This window comes from Ictalurus furcatus, unplaced genomic scaffold, assembly GCF_023375685.1.
Source record: "Ictalurus furcatus strain D&B unplaced genomic scaffold, Billie_1.0 scf4, whole genome shotgun sequence".
Lineage (NCBI taxonomy): Eukaryota > Metazoa > Chordata > Actinopteri > Siluriformes > Ictaluridae > Ictalurus > Ictalurus furcatus.
In genome coordinates, this window is record NW_026521053.1 from 1,288,535 (window position 1) to 1,309,070 (window position 20,536).

Consider the following 20,536-nt stretch of genomic DNA (forward strand, 5'->3'; position numbering starts at 1 on the left):
TATTGATCAAAATAATCGGGATTATCATTTTGGCCATAATGGTGCAGCCCTAATTTCAAACAAACTTTTCACGTTGTCTTTATGGGGTATTGTATAGAATTTTGAGGAAAATAATTAATTTAATCCATTTTGGAATAAGGCTGTAACAACAAAATGTGGAAAACGTGAAGCGCTGTCACTACTTTCCGGATGCACTGTACATGTGAAGTTCAAGTGATCAAGGTTTCCATGTTTTGGCAGAACTGTGTTTCAATCATTTAACAGGTTAGATGAGACAGCTCAGCTTTGTGGCCAATCTGATAAATCACCTCACAAATTAAATGGTAAATCTCTTCATTTAAATTAACGTCAGTTGTAGAGGTGTACGGTCAGGTCAACTTTCAATCAGATAACATGTGGTGGAACCCATGGGTCAAATGTAGCTAAGTGAGTTTGTGATGGGGAGGGAAGGGTGGGGAAAATGAAGCACTTACCGTTGAGCTCAGGCGGAATGGGAACTCCATTGAGATGGTGGAAGAACAGTGCGGCTCCTCTGAGGAAGGGCAGGATGCCTGCCTTTACACAACGCCAGAGATGCCAACCCGAGCTAGTCTCACGCAGGCTACTAAAACACACATGCACGCGTTAAGATCATTTCTACAGCACTGTAAATGAAAGCTCTGTGACTGAAGTCAAAACAATAAGTTTCCCAGGCTCACAAAGGAGTTTTTGATGAATGGGTGTGAAAGAGCTCATGGGATTGATTACTACTATTATGAATAATAATAATTTTGCTGTCTCACCAGCCTACATGAGTCCTTAATGTGTTATAGAGAAGACAGACACTCTCTTCCTGCTCCCACTCCTCTCCTTCACGCTCCTGCTCCATGGTCAGCTCCTCTGTGGACACACCACCAATGTTAACGAGGGCTGTCCAATTAATGTGTTAATAAATAATAATAATAATAATAATAATAATAATATGCTAATGATCTACAGGTTTGGGGCAACTTTTTGGACACCATTAATGAATATTTTTGAACCAAAATCATGTTCCTGGTTGGATGCTCGGCATCTCTAATAAGCAGCAAGTTTTGGCAAAACTCAAAACAAAATTAACTCAGACGCAAAACCATTGCTGTTCACAGAACAGTCTACTAAATACTGAAACACTATAAAAAAAACAAATAGTAAATAAACATGTGTACTGCAGCATGTATAGAAACATTTCTTTAGGATTAAATTTAAGCACTTTTTAAAAATTGTGTTCAACCCCCCCCCCCCCAAAAAATAAAACCCTACACAAATCTAACGCTGTTGGCTGCAGTGAATTACTTTGACAGCAAACACGTTATTACTCATTTGTAAGAACGAGGGTTAATAAACACACAAATGACAGCATAACACAGATCACCATCTATTGTTAAGTTGTACGTGCTCCAAGTAGAATATGCTCTAACCTGGCACAGAGGTGAGGGGGATCTGGACCAGGTGAGCAACAATGACCAAGTGGAAGAGATGCAGGTGTGCAGTATCCGCACTAAGCCCTGAGGAGTCTAAGCAGTACAATGCTGAATAGGACAGCACCAGACTCCCCTGACATACAAACACAAAACATGATGCAGAGACTACAGCCAAAGAAACCACAGACAATGACCTGTTAGATAGACAGGTTTAGATTCTGGACGACAATGTTACTCTAATCTGATGCTAATATACATTTAATAGTGCCTAAAGTATCATTTAACAAGCTTTTCAGCTCACCACTAAGTGGAACATGTCCACATCCAGAATGCAGGGGGAACTTTCCACCTGGGGAGCAAGAACAAGTGCTGCACGGAGCGCGCGCGCACACACACACACACACACACACACACACACACAGAGTTAAAGAACTAAAAAAACTACAAGTGAGAGAAAAATAAATAATGAAATAAATATATCTGCCAACAGTCGTATGAAGTGATTTTGCACAGAGGAGTGAGAGGAGACAGTCCAGCATGCAGAGCCAAACTGAGCCAGGGAACTCAAATAGTCTCCTAAACAAGGGCACGTTTCATGACACTTCTATTTTTTATTATTTAGGATACAAAATATGGATAAATATCACAGGATATAGAAGGAATTAGAACTGAGGAAGGATAACATAATACCTGCAGATATTTGTGATTCAGAATATTTAGTAATGCTACCAAAATGAACCCCGAACACATAATTGAGCAATCTTCTAGATATCTTTAGAGTGCGAATGATGCTCAGAAGCTTGAGTAATGATTTGACAGATGCAGTCTATTTTTATTTATATATACACAGTTATATATATGCTTTTATATTTAGAATTACAAGTGAAAAGCAAATCAAATCATCAGAAGAATTTATTCTAGTGTACAATTAACTACTACATCCTGCAAGCAAACAGTGCTTCGTCGAGTATTTTAACAGCACTATCAATACCTCTGATACAGAATTTATTACATCGTCACACATCCCTCGAAAGAAGAATTCATTCTGGCTTGATAAGTGTCACGTACCGTGGGGAATACAGAAGCAGAAGCGGGCGGCAGGTTCAGGCAGAATAATGCAGAGGGGTGAACACCGTCCATAGTCAAGAAGCAAGCGAGGGTCAGGCGATCATGCAAACAAAACAAACGGGGCAAGACAGAAATCGTGGTCGGGGACGTAAGCAAAGGCCAAAGTCACTTATGGAATAAAGACAGTAGGTAACGCTTGGAGAACGACAGAGAATCTAGTCTGCTGAACGTTTACTTCACAAAGTGTCTCTGTAGCCAAAGTCTCTTAATAAGCCGTGGTGAGTGGACAAGGTGATTGGCTGCAGGTGTGTGAGATCAGAACTCCGGGGAGGTGAGCGCATGCATGTGGGAAGTGTAGTCCTCAGCGGCCATGTTAGAAGTGGGTGTTGCTTCTCGGGAAACCGAGTCCTGGCTGGGCTGAGATATGACAATAAGTTGGGTTGTCATACCTGTCTACAGGGTAAACTTCCAAACAGAGGCTTCTCCTCATCTACCAATAATCTCTCTGTACAAAATACAAGCACAGAAAAACAACAAATGCGTATCATAATGTTCTTTACCAAAAAGAACAACATTTTTACTAACTACCCCTTAACACAGGTCAGTGAATATTGTAAATCTTATACATGAATTCTTAGTCTGTAAGAAATGGGTGCAGACTGACCTATAGACTGGGTGGTGTAAGAACAGCTGCCCCAGCACATGATAGGCACACGGGGGTCCTGCTCATTAGGGTGCACCTTAAGGCCAACTTTATAAGTTGCGGTCCCAAATGTCATCAGCATCTCCCTTATGGAGCTTGAATAAGGGGTGCTATCAAAACACATCACAGGTCAGTGTTAAAGACACGCTCAGATACGCAGTTGTGAAAGGAAACAGTGGGTATGTTTACACTGGTGTGTGGTCCAGCCTGAAACTCTCAGGAGGAGGAGAGTCCTCCACAGTCTCTGTCTCACCAGCATCTAAAAGACAAACACCACAATATGACTGCATGTGCACGCATACACACACAAATAAGGAGCACACGCACTATATATGATGAGACTCACTTGTTGGCTTGGCTCTCTTATGAGCAGAGTGCAAGGCTCTGATCTGCTTGTATACGTTGTATTCAGCCAATGAGCCAGACCTGGCTGCTCACTATTGCTGTAACTACAGACATGCATGCATTTTACTATTTAACCAGAGAAAATGTCAAACTCAATGGGACAACTGGCAAATTTACTGTAATAAACTGAGTCAGTGTGACTAAATATCATGCAACAGCAGTGGATTAGCCATCTTACATAAGCAGAAATTCTATACTCTGATCTCAACATGGCAATTCAGCTACAGATATCAATTCCCATCCATCCATCCAACTTCAACCGCTTACTCCTTTTCAGGGTCATGGGGAACCTGGAGCCTATCCCAGGGAGCATCAAGCACAAGGCGGGGTACACCCTGGACAGGGTGCCAGTCCATCGCAGGGCACACAATCACACACATATTCACACACCCATTCATACACTACGGACACTTTAGACACGCCAATCAGCCTACCATGCATGCCTTTGGACTGGGGGAGGTACCAGGGCACCGGGTAAACCGGGGTACCCGGAGGAAACCCCCGCAGCACGGGGAGAACATGCAAACTCCGCACACACAGAGCCGCGGGAATCAAACCCGGCCCCTGGCGGTGTGAGGCGAACGTGCTAACCACTAAGGCACCGTGCGCCCGAGATCAATAACCTTGCTATAAAATATATAAATAAATAAGAGGAATAATGGAATGGGGTATGCACTGTTACAGTGTCATTCTGTACCCTTCCATGGCATTTCATAGGCAAGTTTGCATTGGTTACAGAGCCACTACAACTAATTCGCCAATGCAATGGTTAAAATATTAAGCGGTCCGGATTCAGAGCAACTCCACTTAGAATAATCACAAGCACAAGTTTGTATGTGAGTACCTGCAGGTGGTCTCAGTGAGGGGCAGGAGAGGAATGACGGTGTTACTGCGACACTTACAGAGTGGACACAAGTACTCCCCATTCTCTACATCGCAACTGGTTTGCTCATGCAGCCACTGCGCATCCTGACTCTGGAGTGTCTCAAAGTATCTGTAAGAGAAAATAACTCGAAGATTAAGAGGCCATTATTTGACAACATGTCAAATTTCCATGAGCTTTATATGTACCATGCAATCACAGAAATGACCAAACTGGTCAGATCTATTAAGCAGTGACAAGCAAACTGATCCACTGAGCTGTTAAGCTTGACATGGATGTAGGATTGACGTGGGAACACACATACTGCTTGTAAAGCTCTCCGAGGTAACATTCTTCAGGAGTGTAAACTGTTGGACAGCGCTCCCCTCCATTGAAGAACGGGAACATATGAAAAGTATTTTTGATTGGGAAGCGCACAGCACACGGCGGAATCTGACGTCCTCAACAACCGAGCATTGCTGATTACCAAGCGTAACAAGTTCCATCACCTGATTTCTTTAGCTTTTGATACTCACTGCACTTACTCCTAAGGTCAGATCAGGTTAACGTTCTTTGCTTCCCCATGAGGCGCAATAAGTTTACAGACTATGAAAGTAACACTGGCTTGATCTAAGACAGTGAAAAACAGTCAAGTGCACATAGCAAGCTTTGTTTCATGCTTTGTGTCGATGATCAGCTCACTGTATTGGGTCAAAAAAAAAAAAAAAAAAATCTGCAGATCGCATATTTAAGCCAAACACATCCAATTTGGATCTACATCTTATCGATCACCACACATCCATGAAGACTTTCCTGTACATCACAGATTAGGTTTTTGACTTTTCAGTCACAAAACATCCAGACTGATTGATTAATATTAGCGAATTTATTCTAATTGCTCATATAAAGGTAATTATTTTCTAGACAAACTATTTACTGTTAGCTGCTGATTCTATTGCCTATATCCACAAACATTTGAAAGCAGCAAAACTTTTTATTTGGGATTAAGTAGAAGGCTGTCTAGAAGTAACATTTTGCCCAACTCCTCACCTCTGCCAGCAGTGAGAGTGCATGATGTGGCCACAGCTGCCGGTATGGGTACCGAAGGACAGGTCAGGGTGCATGAAGAGGGGATCATAGCTCTCTGCAACACACATGTATCCTCCAGAAATAAGCACACTGGCTACTCAAACCTATCCAATTACTTGACTTGCACACTGTAAACCATAACCTTACTTGGATTGTGAGGGGGTCTTTTGCGGTTCTTGGACATGACCGTAGAGCGTTGGACAAAGGCAGCGAGCACCATGGCGGTGCCATCAGGTAGGATCTCCTGCGCTTCGTGACACAGGATACACATCTCCTTCTGCCTCCTCTCTCCTCCTCTGGCACGCCAACGACGAGGTCCCACACACACCAGAGCACTGTCACATGAACTGGGGCTGTACCAAGCAGAGACGGATGGTTACAAGTACACTATAACCTTCATTTTATGTTAAGGTCCCTCTGAATTTGTTAAAATAGTCAATGTTGAATAAATGGGTTCATCTTTTTTAATCACCAGGAAATTGCTAAAAATGGCCTAGGATCCTCTCTACTCATTTACCCCAACAGAAAATGCTCTAAATGAATATGCAAGATAAAGAGTTTAAGGATGGGAATTTACTTATGTTATGTGAAGACCACCATTATATGCAAGAACTTTTAGGACAAAGAACAGACAACTGCTCAGCAAAGTCAAGGAGCTGTTGATGCATGCATTTACTGACATAAATGTACTGACTGGATATCGAGAATACAATACAAGTTGACTTATTAAGAACACTGCGTCACTACGAGCATGCTTAGGTACCTATGCTCTGCTGATTTAGAGGCTGAGGCGTCCAGATCCTCTGAATCCTGCGTGAGCAGATCTATGTACTTATTGATAAAATGACTCTGACTCTCTAATGTTTGAGCCATGGTCTTTTTCCAGCACAGTTCAGCTTTCCTTTTTCTCTCCGCTTTGTCTTTGTCCCACACAGTCTGCAACACACACACACACACACACACACGTAGATTTAAGCTTACTAACATAAGATTACTAACATTTAATTTGCCTGTTTCTCTTCAAAGTACATACTACAATACATCATTAGCCTTGGCCTACACCATGGCCTTCATATGTACATGTTCTGCCTGGTGCAGGTGTCCTGACAGTTTTCACTATATGGAAAATAAAATGCACACATCACAGTGCATGGAAGTTCAGTTTGTGTAGTAAGCAATCCTTACAGGTCATTTAAATATTCATGTTGACATACAGCTTTTAAGTAACACGCACAATAAGCCACATCAAAACACCCCTAGGGCCACCTACAGATGATCAGCAGCAAAACCGCTTTGTGACAGTGAAGCATTTGTGCTTCACCGTGGTGAGAGGTGCTGCTTTGCCTACCGGCCACGCCACCCTGAGCAGTGTTGCACTGCTTGGATTTCAAACAGGTCTTGATGATGCAGCACTGCTTTAAACTTCATGGTAAAAACGCTCATCTTTTGTATGTTGCGCCTACCTTCAGTGAGCGAATTGCAAAACATGCTAAGCTGCCACCTGGTGGACATATTAGGTGCACGCATAGAGAGAGTAAGGCAAATTGCAAACATAATCAAGATGTAATTTCACTTTAAGGATCCAGCGAATCATGTCTTTGTGCACTTCCAAGTGAGGCGCGCACTGCAAGGTCTCTAACAGAGCCAGGATGCTTGGAGTGTTGCCGGGGGCTTCATTTTGTTGAATTTACTACACTATCATGTCATTTTAACAAAACATCCAAACATTTACCCTCTGCAGCATGGACTCAGACCAGTGTCCTCCACTGGACTCCATAGCCCACTGCAGCACAGCTCCCAGCATGCCAAGCAGCACGTCACACTGCAGAATGTTTACCAAGCTGGCACACAGTGGGCAGAATGGAGGCAGGGCTACGACACACAGACACTCACACTTCAGCAATCTGCATTCAACTGACCAATCATTTTCAGATATGACTACAATCACTGAAGAAATAGCTTACCTGGGTCCTCTCCATTCTGTCTCTTAAGCTTTCGCTGAGCTTCCTCTGCCTGTATCCAACATAACAACATAAAAATTTAGAAAAACCATTAGTGCTCATGTGACTAAAGAGAATTACTACATCTGCCAAAAGCAGCACATCACCTTAAGGACATCCTCAGCACTAACAGCCGAATCAAAATGCAAATGGATAAGTGCATATATTGAGCTTCCAAAGAGCATTTCCTCATTAGACCACTAGGCACTCAAACTGGTATTTTGTCATTTATGTGCTTTTCTTTATCAATCACACAATCTGACAGAGGCTCTACACTTAAGAGAAGGAACAAAAGAATGAAGTAACACGTGAGTTGCAGACAGTTTTAGTTACTGCGTAGCAGGAGACTTTCTGTTGTGAGACACAGCAGCGGATGGTGTCCACTGAGTGTCCACACATACTAAGAGTGATGGGTTGTTCTCCATCAGTAAAACCGCTGTGGCAGTGAGTCAGAACTGTTAGGCACTTCTTATAGGCTTCAATTAGCACCCACTCCTGCAAATATATAGCACATAACAGGCTCAGCATGGACAGTCCTTATGCAAAAGGCAAATTGCAGGGTGCGTCTTTGATTGATAAACTCAAGGTCATGCACACATCAGATGTTGGAGTAGGTACCTGGCCACTGAAAAGTAGTTTTATGACTGCATTCAGATCTCCTGTTCTGTTAGCTCAAGGCAGCTATTATAAATTGCCATTATATCCTCTCAGAAATTCAGGTTAGTGTAGGTGAGGCAGCCAGCAATAAATATAATAAATATTTACATATGACCTAGAAATCTTGTCAGAAATCACTTCAGGCTACAACATACATGCACACATACAGGGTGTCCTTAAAAAAAGAAACTTGTAACGATATTAATCGGTACAATATTTAAGGACCTAATAAGGATTACATGCAGCCCTTTGACTCCAGAACAGCTTGAAAAATTCTTGGAATGCCGTCACGCAAGTCCTGAGTGCATTGTGTTGGGATGTTCTTCATTCTTCACCAGGAAAACCCCTCCGTTCGTTAAGAGATAAAGGAGACGGACATCTACTGAGTCTGCATTCCAGATACTCCCATAAAAGGGTCAATGATGTTTAAACCTGGTGATTTAGGAGACCACTGTGTTAGTGTTCACCAAACCAGTTTTATACAAGGGTAGTACAATCATGTGCCATGGGATTATCATCATGAAGTGTTTGTAGCATACATTTCATCTGGTCTTGAACAATTATTTCCAATTTCTCATGAGTCTAAGTTTCGGGTTCTTTACACCAGGTTATGATTCTTCATGCATTGACATTTGATGCAAAAGGTTTCTGAATGGCAGCCCTGGTTTTGCAAAGCTCATAATGCACAGATTTGCTGAGCCTAGTTCATGGACATGTTCATTTAATAGCTTTACTATGTTCGTCCATAGCTACGGACAATAGCTTCGTCAGTAGCTTTGACTTGCGACCACTGTTCCTCTTTGCTGAACCCTTTTGTCCATGTTTGATATACTCTTCCTTGATTTTGAAACATTAACGGCGTTTACACACCTAGTTCATTTGAGCACTCAAAGCGGTCTCGGGCCTATATAAGGTGTATATATGTGAACATTCAAGTGATCTCAGACCCCCCTAAAAGGACCCACAAATGAACCGTACTCAGACCACCTTCTGTGGTTTTGATTGATTTCTGCATTGTGAAAACAAAGTAGTCTCGGTCTGCTTCACGTTTGATTCATACAGTAGATAAAGAACTTGAGAGTTGCTGTACATGTATAGCTACAGTTTTCTGTTACCTAACAGAAAAACAACTCAGATGTTTTACTTTGGGATCATGTGGTCCTACAATAATGTCAGCATTTTGTTTAGCAACATGACATAAGCTAACAGAGCCACTGTGGTAATAGCAATTATCATAGCATTTCAGCCAAATGACTGTATATATGTTTATATATATATATATATATATTATAATACCTTCATAAAATATAAATAAAATGAGAAATGAAATAATGTTTAATTTCTATGGGTTGCATTTAATATCAATTTGACCTTAACCTTAGATCACTATTTCCTTAGAAAGCTATTAGCCTTTTTCCTAATATGGATCATTTTTGTGTTAGTCTACTCTTAATTAGGACTCTTTATTGTTCAAGATATTTTAAAATAAATATTTTATGCTGTATATTTATCAATTAACCAACAGTATTTCTCATTGCTATTATTTTATTCAGTTAACAGTGACCATGAGCAGAGAGCTTACATTTAACTGTTTATGACAGACTTCCTGATTAAAGCTTAAATAAAAAAGATTGGTATCTGGATCTGTTTCAGCTGTAAATATCCTGATCGGAGCATCCCTAATGAACACCATTAAACTAAAGCGCTTTGCATCTGACGGGTAAATGAACTCACCCAATCACATCCTATATGAGATTATTCAGATATCTACACAATACACACAGAGCGGTTCGAGAACTGACTCCAGCCCAGAACCATGACAGTGGAAAATGTGTAATAGTGTAGCTTTAAATATATTTAAGAGGAGCAGACTTCAAACAGGTTCACAGTTGTTTTTGTGCATACAGTCTGTAAAATGAACTGAAAATATTACATTTAGTTTATCAGAAGATAAATTAATGTCATGGCTCACACGATGTTCCTAAATTCTGTCATAATTGACCAGCTCAAGTTCTCATGCCTACTTGTGTGTTATATTGTGGCATGAGAAAACTTAAATGTGAAAGTGCAATAAAAAACATGTCACTAAAATCAATTAATCATCATGATAAATAATGAACACCTATAACTTACACAATGTCTGGGGTAACTGTTCTGCTAGACCTGACCAGATTTTCTCATTGACTTCATGGCAATAAAGGGTACAATCAATACCCAGACACCTGAATATTCGAATAATATGCTCCTTCGACAGTGGGACAATCGAGAGCGTCCTGACCAGCTGTCTCACGGTGTAGTACGGGAACTGCACCGCCTCCAACCGCAAGACCCTAAAGCGAATTGTGAGGACAGCTGGAAAGATCATCGGGTCTCTCTACCCACCACACACCTCCTTCAACTACTGGTGCATCCGCAAAGCCACCAGTATTGTGGAGGACCCCTTTCACAGACTATTCACCCTCCTGCCATCTGGCAGAAGGTACAGGAGCGTCCGTGCCACCACCAGCAGACTCTGCAACAGTTTCTTCCCTGAGACAGTCAGATTACAGTGCTCACCTGGGCTAGTCAAACACCTCACCCAGTAAGACTCATACCACTGCACACCGCACTAACCCAGTAAGACTTTACATAGCTGCATCAGTCACTTTATACTAGGGAACTATTTCTGCTGCCAGTATTGCTGCAATACATGTGCTGCTACATTACACAGTAGCTTACAGTGTACAGTCCATGTCCTGTGTATCTACTGTCCTGTGTATTTGCTGTTTTGTGTTTTTATTGTGTTGCACTCGTCTCACACAGAACAGTACGCAAGACTACATAAAATGCAAATACACAACTGTGTTGCATCATGGTCCGGAAGGAATGTCACTTTGTTCCAGTGTATATGAGCTATATAGAGGAATGACAATAAAAACCCACTTGACTTAACTAATGGCACCTCAAAAGGTTAAATGTGTATTCGAATACCTGGGCACATCCCTAATTAGAAAGACTATTAACTACTAAACTCGAAGTGTAATACATTCTGCACTATACAAATAAAATTGAATTGACACACCTGCTCTAAGACCATCTGCAGAGACAAGGGACTGCATTGTCCTTCTGCAAATAAAATGGTATGATAATGTGGACTCCACACAATGCTAAAAGCACTGTTTATTGCACAGATAGATGACCGTGGCTTGTTGTCCTTAACCACATCAACTTTTCCACCAAAAGGTATCAGTTACTTGATTAAAGAATGTAATACAGTCCCCACCAAATCCATTGGAACTAATTCATTTGTGCTCTACACCAAAGACATTTGACACTGACTGTTTTTGGGTTTTTCTTCACAACTCTCACAATGTTTCTGCCCTCAGCTGCTGCTGTTGTGTACAAGATGACTGAATAAGCCTGCATGATATCATCGAATGTGCTTAATTTTTGCATTTATTGTAGCATTACCAAAAGGAGGGAAACGTTTATCTAAATTTAGTAAATCCAACTACGCCACCCTGGGGGAGAACCAGGGAAATATTCCTAAATAAAGGCATACAAGTTTTACCTAATGGGGCAAAGAACATGAGAGTACGAATATATAGAGACATGAGTACGAATATAAAAATTACATTTTATTATGACACTTAAGCATCGTTAAAATTAACATATAAATAGAAAATCGCTCTCCGATAAATCACAATAAGGATTTTAAAACTAAGCACTTCTCTAGGCCCAGGCTTGGCAGGAACAAGGCAGGCCAGCTACAGCTCAGGAGGTCATCCAAACCCACCTCAAGTCACACCAAAATCAAACACTACCTACACCATAAGGAAGTGTTGTGTTGGCACACTGAGCATGCTGTGAAGCACACACCACCAAATAAATGCAGCTAGCCTCCCCTGTCCCACCAAGACTCACCGGCTCCTGGAGAGATAGAAAACACCCGTTAACCCCAACTTACACAAACACTAAACAATAAACAAAGAAAGACAAATATTACAGACACTGTGGTGTGGTGGCGCTAACACCCAGACCCACTGACACCACCACATGAAATGGAGGAAGTTAACAGCACCCAAGCAGAACCAGAATTATGGTAAACAATACAAAATGGAAAATATAGCCACTATAGCATGGAGACAATAAGGCATAGCATACACCTCATCAATAGTAAGGTGGTTGTATGGGAAAACAAACCTGAAAGAACAGGTTTGAACCTGGAAAACACTGATTTACCAATTAGTGTCTCACACTACATGTGGTTACAGAACATAAACTAAACATACATCCTAAACTAAAGTCAACAAAAATAGCAACAAAACAGACACTAGCACAACGAAAAATAGAAAAAGAAAAGACTAGAGCAAAACAATAAGTAAAACAAAGAAAATAACGGTAAAGCAACACAATTAAGAAAATGACCGTAAAGCAAAACAATGAAGTAAAACAAAACAAGAAACCGATCAAGCAAAACAGGAGCGGAGTCACATGAAGCGTCTTCAGCTAGGGATTGGCCTTAGAGAAGATTTAGATGCTCAATTCACCACTCTCACCTTAACACAAAGATCAGAGTCAAACTAAATCTACCAAGTCCCAATGTGAAAAGGGAGAGGTGCACTTACCATTGGGTTGAACAAACACCAGACAGGAAGTGGTATGATTACTCACAGGTACCGTGGCTCGACATACATATCCGGTTCCGGTGACAGGGTACGCTGGTGTGTTTTGCTGCCGCTGCTGTTACCGTTTGGTTTGTTATTGTTTGTTATTTTAAGTCATTTTTTAAAATAACTGCAAGTTTTTTAAGTTATATTGTTTTTAGTGCCGTTACGATTGCGATGTGGTGTTGCCATTTTATATATTTTGGACTGTAGTTTTTATTTCTGTGCTCCACCTGGAATAACCTGCAGCATGTAACTCTGAATCAACGCCTCGTTTCGGCTACGTGTGTGGATTGTACAACTTTGTGCTCACTGTGCGCTACGGAGTTTCAATCGCTCTGGCCTTGTGAGTGTGCATTCAATGACCATGGCCCCAAGGTACACTTCACGCCAGCTTTGGAATTTAAAACAGAGCTCTTATTGCTTAGCCAAAGACTCTTACAAACTCTGTCGAGATGCTGGATTGCTACGTCCTAAGCGATATATCCATCGGGGTTTGAGGCGCAGTCTTGCTGTCTCATCCTCTCCTGACATCCCTATCTGTTGACATAAGGCCAACAAACTGCTCCATACTGGTGTTGATCACAGTAATTTAATATCGGTTCCCCGCGTGGAGATGAAACCACTGTCGTCTCCGCTTCAGAGCCAGGCTTATGCCGCATTATTCAATGTGCGGTCCGTGAATAACAAGGCGCTGCCTTTATCAGATTTTCTTACAGATAAAAAGCTGGACCTGTTGTTTTTAACCGTAACCTGGCATAAAGAAAATTATATACTCCTGTTTATCCGGATCACTCCAGCGGGCTTTGGAGTATTAGATCTCCTGAGGCTATCTGGCAGAGGCGGAGGCATTATTGTGGTTTACAACCTGAACTTCAACACAAGCTCTGTGTGTGTTCCCCAGTTTTCATCATTTGAATGCTTGGTCTTGAGTATTTCTGCTCCTATATCTTCCATCATTGCTACAGTCTATAAACCACCTAAGGCTAAGGCACATGCAGCTTTTATGTCAGAGTTTGCTGACTTCCTGTCAATGTTGAGTATGAAGTTTTTTTTGATCAAGGTTTCTTTATTAACATTTTTCAAATTAAACATACAACACCAACCAAACAGACAGAACAACCCCCACCCGTGCCAGACACAGAACATACATATTACATATTATAAAGCCAGACCACCAGAGAAGAGAGCAAAAGAAACAAAATTATAGACAGTGATCACATAACAATAATGTCAGCATCCACGTCTCTGACAAAGAACAGAAAAGGTTGCCAGATTCTGTAAAATTTCCCAGTCTCCCCCTTGACAGTGTACCTAATCTTTTCCAACTTAAGATGAGACATGACTTCCCTGACCCAGTGACCATACACTGGTGGAACAGGATCCTTCCATCTGAACAATATTAATCTCCTGGCTAGGACAGTGCAGAAGGACATCATGCTGGTCTCGCACCATTTAAAAGGGTTAGGGTTAGGATTTGGTAAGAATACAATGACCCCCCCCATCACAGTTCATTGCGTGGTTGAATAGGGGACCAAGGAAGGTGCACGGGCCGGTGCTTGTTAAGCATAGATATTGTTCATGCAGCAGACCCCGGCTTGGCGTCTGCCGATTTAACAAATCTAATCGAGTCTAACCTGATTAGGTTTTATAGTTGGTGGGTCACGAGCGAGTTCTCAATGGGCTGTGGAGATGGTATTCAGTTGGAGGTGGTAATTAGTTGTCTGGGGCTAAGATGTTCGTCCCGTTTGAGGCTTCGCTGCTGACATTTGGCTGTAGCTCCACCTGAAGTTGGGCTTTTCTTCTTTTATTCACAAAAGAGTGAGGCTTTTCCTGATGATATTTGGCTGTAGTTCTACCCGAACTTGTGCTTTCTTCTTTATCTGTAGTTGAGTGTAGAAGTGGTTGGGGCCCAAGCTGTTTCTTCTGATTCAGGCTTTGATGATGGTGTTGGCCCTGACTTTATGATTTATTTATTTTATGTGGGTCCGGCTACAGTTTGGAATAGGCTATGGTTAGGTTTTAGCGGCTGAGGTTAAGGTAAGTTTTAGGGGTCAGTGGTTACGGTTAGAGCAATGGTTAGGTTTTTATGGATTAGGATCAGGTTATAATTTATTTATTTTATGTGTGTACAGCTACAGTTTGGGATAGTTTATGTTTAGGTTTAGAGGTTGGGGTTAGGTCAAGTTTTAGGGGTCAGCGGTTACGGTTAGAACAATGGTTAGGTTTTATAGGGATTAAGTTGGGATCAGGTTATAATTTACATATTTTGTGTGTGTGTAGCTACAGTTTGGGGTAGGTTATGTTTAGGTTTAGAGGCTGGGGTTAGGTTAAATTTTAGGGGTCATAGGTTACGGTTAGAGCAATGGTTATGGGTTAGGGTTAGGTTTTTGAATTTACAATGCCCCCCCCCCAACAGTCTGCCAGGGTTAGGGTTAGGTTTTTTGAATTGCTTGTTTCTTAAATAAAGCCCCTGATTCAGGTTAATTGCGCACTGGCACATCTAAATCTTCCTTCTCTTTTTTCATCTGTTATACTTTCAGGGTTTTATTCTGTCTTTATGTATGAAGAATGGACTGTGTATCTATCATTTTCTGGTTTAAAAATGGACTATTTGGTTTTTACTGGATTATGTGTCTATGCTTTTCTGATAAAAAAAAATTGGATTATTTAGGGTTAGGGTAAGGCTTAGGCTAAGGAATGAAGTTTAAGGATGGGGAGATGGATAGGCTTAGGGTTGGGGTCAGGCATGGGGTTCAAAGGTTATGGTTAGGGTTGGGGTTAGGGTCAGCGATCAGGTTCAAAGGTTAGGTTTAGGGTTAGGGTTCAAAGGTTAGGTTTAGGGTTAGGGTTGGGGTCAGGCATAGGGTTCAAGGGTTAGTGTCAGCGGTAGGGTTCAAAGGTTATGGTTAGGGTTGGGGTTAGGGTCCGCGGTAGGGTTCAAAGGTTAGTGTTAGGGTCGGTGGTAGAGTTCAAAGGTTAGGGTTAGGGCCCGGGTCAGGGATAGGGTTCAAGGGTTGGGATGGGAAATTGGGGATGAGGGATTGAGTTGTGTGTGGAATGGTTCTCTAAATGCTTTCTTTTCCTCTTTTCTACAGGTTCAATACTGGATGGCTGACTAAGGATCTAGGATAAGTGCTTAAAAAAGTAAGTGCCAATTCCACTCAGTGTCGTTGAGTACAACGTGTAAGTGCTTCGGTCCCTTCTGCAAAAAGAAAGGTAAGTGCTTAAAATATGCATTTCACTCCATTCAGTCAGTCATTCAATACACGCAATAATAATAATCCAAAGGGTTTTCCTCAATCCCCTTTCCCACCTTCCGCCATTCAAACCTATGTCATTTTTATTTATGGATAATGTTATTTTATGATTCCCCTCAAAACTTGAATTCCCTATTTATATTTCTTAAACCATTTCCGGGTTTACATATACGCTCAATGTAATGTCATTTTATGGTTTAAAACCGGTGTCTTACCATAAACTTCTCCCCCTCTCATTAAGTCCCACGGGAGTCCATGTTCTTAATCTGTGTATCCATTTAAACTCGTTTCTCTTCCTCTGTTTATCTGTCCATGCAGTGTTAGATTCCAACCCTGAGATTGTCAATTGGTGTATCCCGTGTTCTTTAAAATGATGAATCAATTTTGTATTTTTGGTGTTATTCTTGATGTTGTGTAAATGTTGTTTTAACCTTGCCGCTAGTGTGTTTTTAGTTTCCCCAATATAGCGTTTCCGACAATATGCACATGTTATACAGTACACTATATTGCTTGTGTTCAAGATTAGATTTTGTGTTATGGGTGTACCTAAAATATATTTTATTTTTCTATGGTACGCTTGCCACGGAGACCGCTGCCGGAGAGTTTTAGAGCTGAATCTGGAACAGCCCAAGATATCCTTAAGGTTTTTGTTTTTTCTGTACGCCGAAATGACTTTGAATTTTTGTAAAACCGGTAGTTTGTGTTGAGTGCATTCAAAATTGTTTTTAACTTGTTTATTTAAGGCTAGTGTTTGTTGATTGTAGGTAGTTATTAACAGGATGACCTGTTGGGGGTTCGGCAGCAGGGTGTCTGGAGGTGGAGTCTTTATTTCCCTCAGTGTTGTGGCTTTGTCTTAAAAATCTGCGACTGTAGCCTCAATGTCTAAGGGCTTTAAACAGTATTCGAGTAGTGTCATGGAAGTCGTTCTCATCCGTACAGATGCGGTGGAAACATATTAACTGGGACTTAACTATCCCTTTGAACGTATGCTTTGGATGAAAACTCGATTTGTGTAAAAGAGTATGTGTGTCTGTTTTTTTGAAGTACACTTTAGTCTTGAGTGCCCTGGACTGCTCAACAGGTTCACCCAAGAAAACCAGTGTCTAGAAACTGAATGAATTGTCTGTTAGCGTTGTGTTTTATTGTGATGTTCGGATGATGTGTGTTTGCAAGTATGATGAATCGATCGAATTCCTCCATTCCGTGCTGCCAAACCCCAAAGATGTCATCCAGGTATCTGTAGTAAACTAGGGGCTTAAATTTGCATCCGTCTAGAAGGGATGTTTCCCATTCTGCCATGGATATGTTTGCGTATGCTGGTGCAAATTTTTTGCCCATTGCTGTACCTTGGACCTCCAAGTAAAACTGTGAGTCAAATTCAAAGTCATTCCGCATTAGGCCTATTTCTAAGAGTTGTAAAATGTATTTATCCGGTCTGTTTAGATCCGGGTGATTTCTGAAAACTTTTTGAACAGCTTTCAGTCCTAAGTCTGTTGATATATTTGTGTATAGGCTGTTTATGTCAATTGTAAAGAGAAATGAATCGTTGAGATGCTGATGTTTTGTATTTTGGCAATAAAGTCCTGTGTGTCCTTTATGTAGCTTTGAGGTGTTTGTGACAACGGATTTAAAAAACTATCAATGTATTGGGCCATGCGATGGACTGCGGAAGTGAGTCCTGACACTATCGGGCGGCCCCTGGGGATCTCGCCTGGGATGGTCCATGTTTCTGGTGCAGCATGTAATTTCAGTAATAGATAGAACAGTCTAGGCCTGGGAACATCTGGACCCATTAAATAATGTTTCTGTTTTAGATTGATGTATTTTTCCTGATGTAAACTATTCAGGACGTTTTGTATAATTAATTTAGTCTCGGCTTGTAGTGAGTGATTCAAAGGGATGTAATGGTCGGTGTTATTCAGTTGTCTATTAGCCTCGAACATGTATTGAGCTTTGTCTAAAATGACAATCCCCGACCCCTTATCTGCCGGTTTTAAGATGATGTCTGTGTTTGTTTTAAGTGAACGGATTGCCCTTTTCTGTGTGGGTGATAAATTGTCAGATGTTTTAAAAGATCTGTTTGAGCCTATGGCTATGTGATTGTGTTTAATTAGTCGTCTGATGTGTGTGTTACATGCTGCAATTGGCGGTTCCCATTTGGACGTTTCTATGAATGGGGTGGTATTGGTTTGTGTCTGGAAGTCAAAATAGTTTAAGATCTTTAACTTTCTAGTGTGCAAATGGACATCCCTCTTAAGATCCCCAAGATCCGACCCACCTGGCGTCGTGATGAAGGTAAGCCCCTTCTCCAGCAGCAGCCTCTCTCCCTGTGATAAATGAAAAGTTTTGGACAGACTGAAAATACTGGAGTGCGAGTGGTCATTGCACGTCTCCGTCCTCAATAGTTTAATTGATCGCACCAACCATCAAACATACGTTGTGCCGTCTCTGCGGTCCAGTGGATGTGATCTTTCTCGACCCTGAAAAACAATCTGTTTAGTTCCCACAATGGACTACCGTGTGACAATGTATTTATTCATCACCTCCAGATTCTGCTGCTCCTGTGGAGGTAGGGATTCTGAAAATTGAATAACGGGTGTGTGAATTGTGGCATTTGGGAATACAAAATTTGATTGGGCAGTTCTTCAAAGGCACTGCAGTTGTTTCATGGCCGTTTTGTACGGATGTTGTCCCCTGTTATTTAAACCCCCGGACAGAATTACCTTATGTACAAGTGGATGTGGTTTTTGTTTCTGCAGAATTTTGGCCATGTGTAGGAAGTTGGCCCCCGGAAAGCTTTCGACTTGTGTGTTTGGACTTTTGATTTTAGGGATCCGACTGAGATTGGAGTCCCCCGTGAAAACTACAGGTTTGCGAATGATGGACCAATCTACCGCTTTTCTATCCGTGTTGATATGTCTGTTTGGTTTATTGTCTAGATCAATGATATCTAAGAGCCCATCGTCTGTGGAGTCCGAGGATACTCTACCTGATTTTGCCTCTGTGATATGTTCAGGAGGGGCGGGTTAGGGGGGTTAGGGGTTAGGTTTTTTGAATTGCTTATTTCTTAAATAAAACCCCAGATTCGGGTTTATTGCGCACTGGCACATCTAAATCTTCCTTCTCTTTTTTCATCCATCATACTTTCAGGGTTTTATCCTGTCTTTATGTGTGAAGAATGGTCTGTGTATCTATCCTTTTCTGGTTTAAAAATGGACTATTTCGTTTTTAATGGACTATGCATCTATCCTTTTCTGATAAAAAATTGGACTATTTAGGGTTAGGGTAAGGCTTAGGCTAAGGAATGAAGTTAAAGGATGGGGAGATGGTTAGGCTTAGGGTTGGGCTCAGGCATAGGGTTCAAGGTTATGGTTAGGGTTGGAGTTAGGGTCAGCGAAGGGGTTCAAAGGTTGGGGTTAGGGATGGGGTCAGGCATAACTAAAAAAAAACAACTAAAAACCAAAGTTGGGCCTAGTTAGTACTTGGTTGGGAGACTGAATGGGAATACTAGGTGCTGTAAGCTTTTTATTTGGAGCCAGAAAAAGAGTGATTAAAAAGGATGCACTTAAACATGAAAACAGGTATGAGTATCTAAAGGACTTGGAGAGGATTGACTGAAAAGATGAGTTTGTTGTACGTTTTCCTCCGTCTTATGATTTTAAGAATTGTTACATTTAATGCAAGAGGACTTTTAAATGTAAAAAAAAATTGAAAAAGTGAAAGAAATGTGTAAAAGGGAAGATGTGATTGTATTACAAGAAACTAACTGGAGAGATGGGTATATAAGTGAAATAAGGAAAAGATGGAATGGGGAAATATTTTATAACAATGGCGATGATAAGTTTGGCAGAGGAGTAGCAATACTAATAAAAGAAAATAGAGACATAAAATGTAAAATAGTGTATAAGGACACATTTGGGAAATGTATGGCGGTAGAGATAGAATATGAAGAGAGGAAAGTGGTGGTGGTCAACGTACATGCACCAACAGGGGAGCAGGAAAAGAGAGTATTTTAAGTTTTTAAGGGATCAATCAAGTTATTATAATGTGGGATTTAATACAGTGTTTAGTTAATTGGATATGGCTGAAGGAATGGTTTTTAAAACTGACACTGGGAGAAAAGAGCTAAAATCACTGATGGATGAAAATAACATGATTGACATATGGAGAGAAGGGAATGAAAAGAAAAAAGAATACTCAAGGAGGCAGATAGTCAGGAATTTTATGTGCAAAACAAGAATTGACTTTGTTTTATGTACAAGGAACATAGAAGGTTTTATAGAAGGGATGAGGTATGAAGAAACAAGCCTATGTGATCATAAGCCACTTTTTATGCAAATAGACTGGAGTACAGTGAAAAGAGGGCCAGGGGTATGGGTCTTAAACACAGGTTTTAAAGAATGA

At 41.1% G+C, this 20,536-nt stretch overlaps 1 protein-coding gene and 1 pseudogene across 1 annotated transcript in view; one reads left to right on the top strand and one right to left on the bottom strand.

The window, feature by feature from the left end:
- The window catches only part of LOC128604864 (E3 ubiquitin-protein ligase UBR2-like), a 356,764-nt gene that overhangs the window by 100,249 nt on the left and 235,979 nt on the right, over window positions 1-20,536 (top strand). The window lies entirely within an intron of this gene.
- Window positions 82-8,258, bottom strand: LOC128604850 (E3 ubiquitin-protein ligase UBR2-like; annotated as a pseudogene).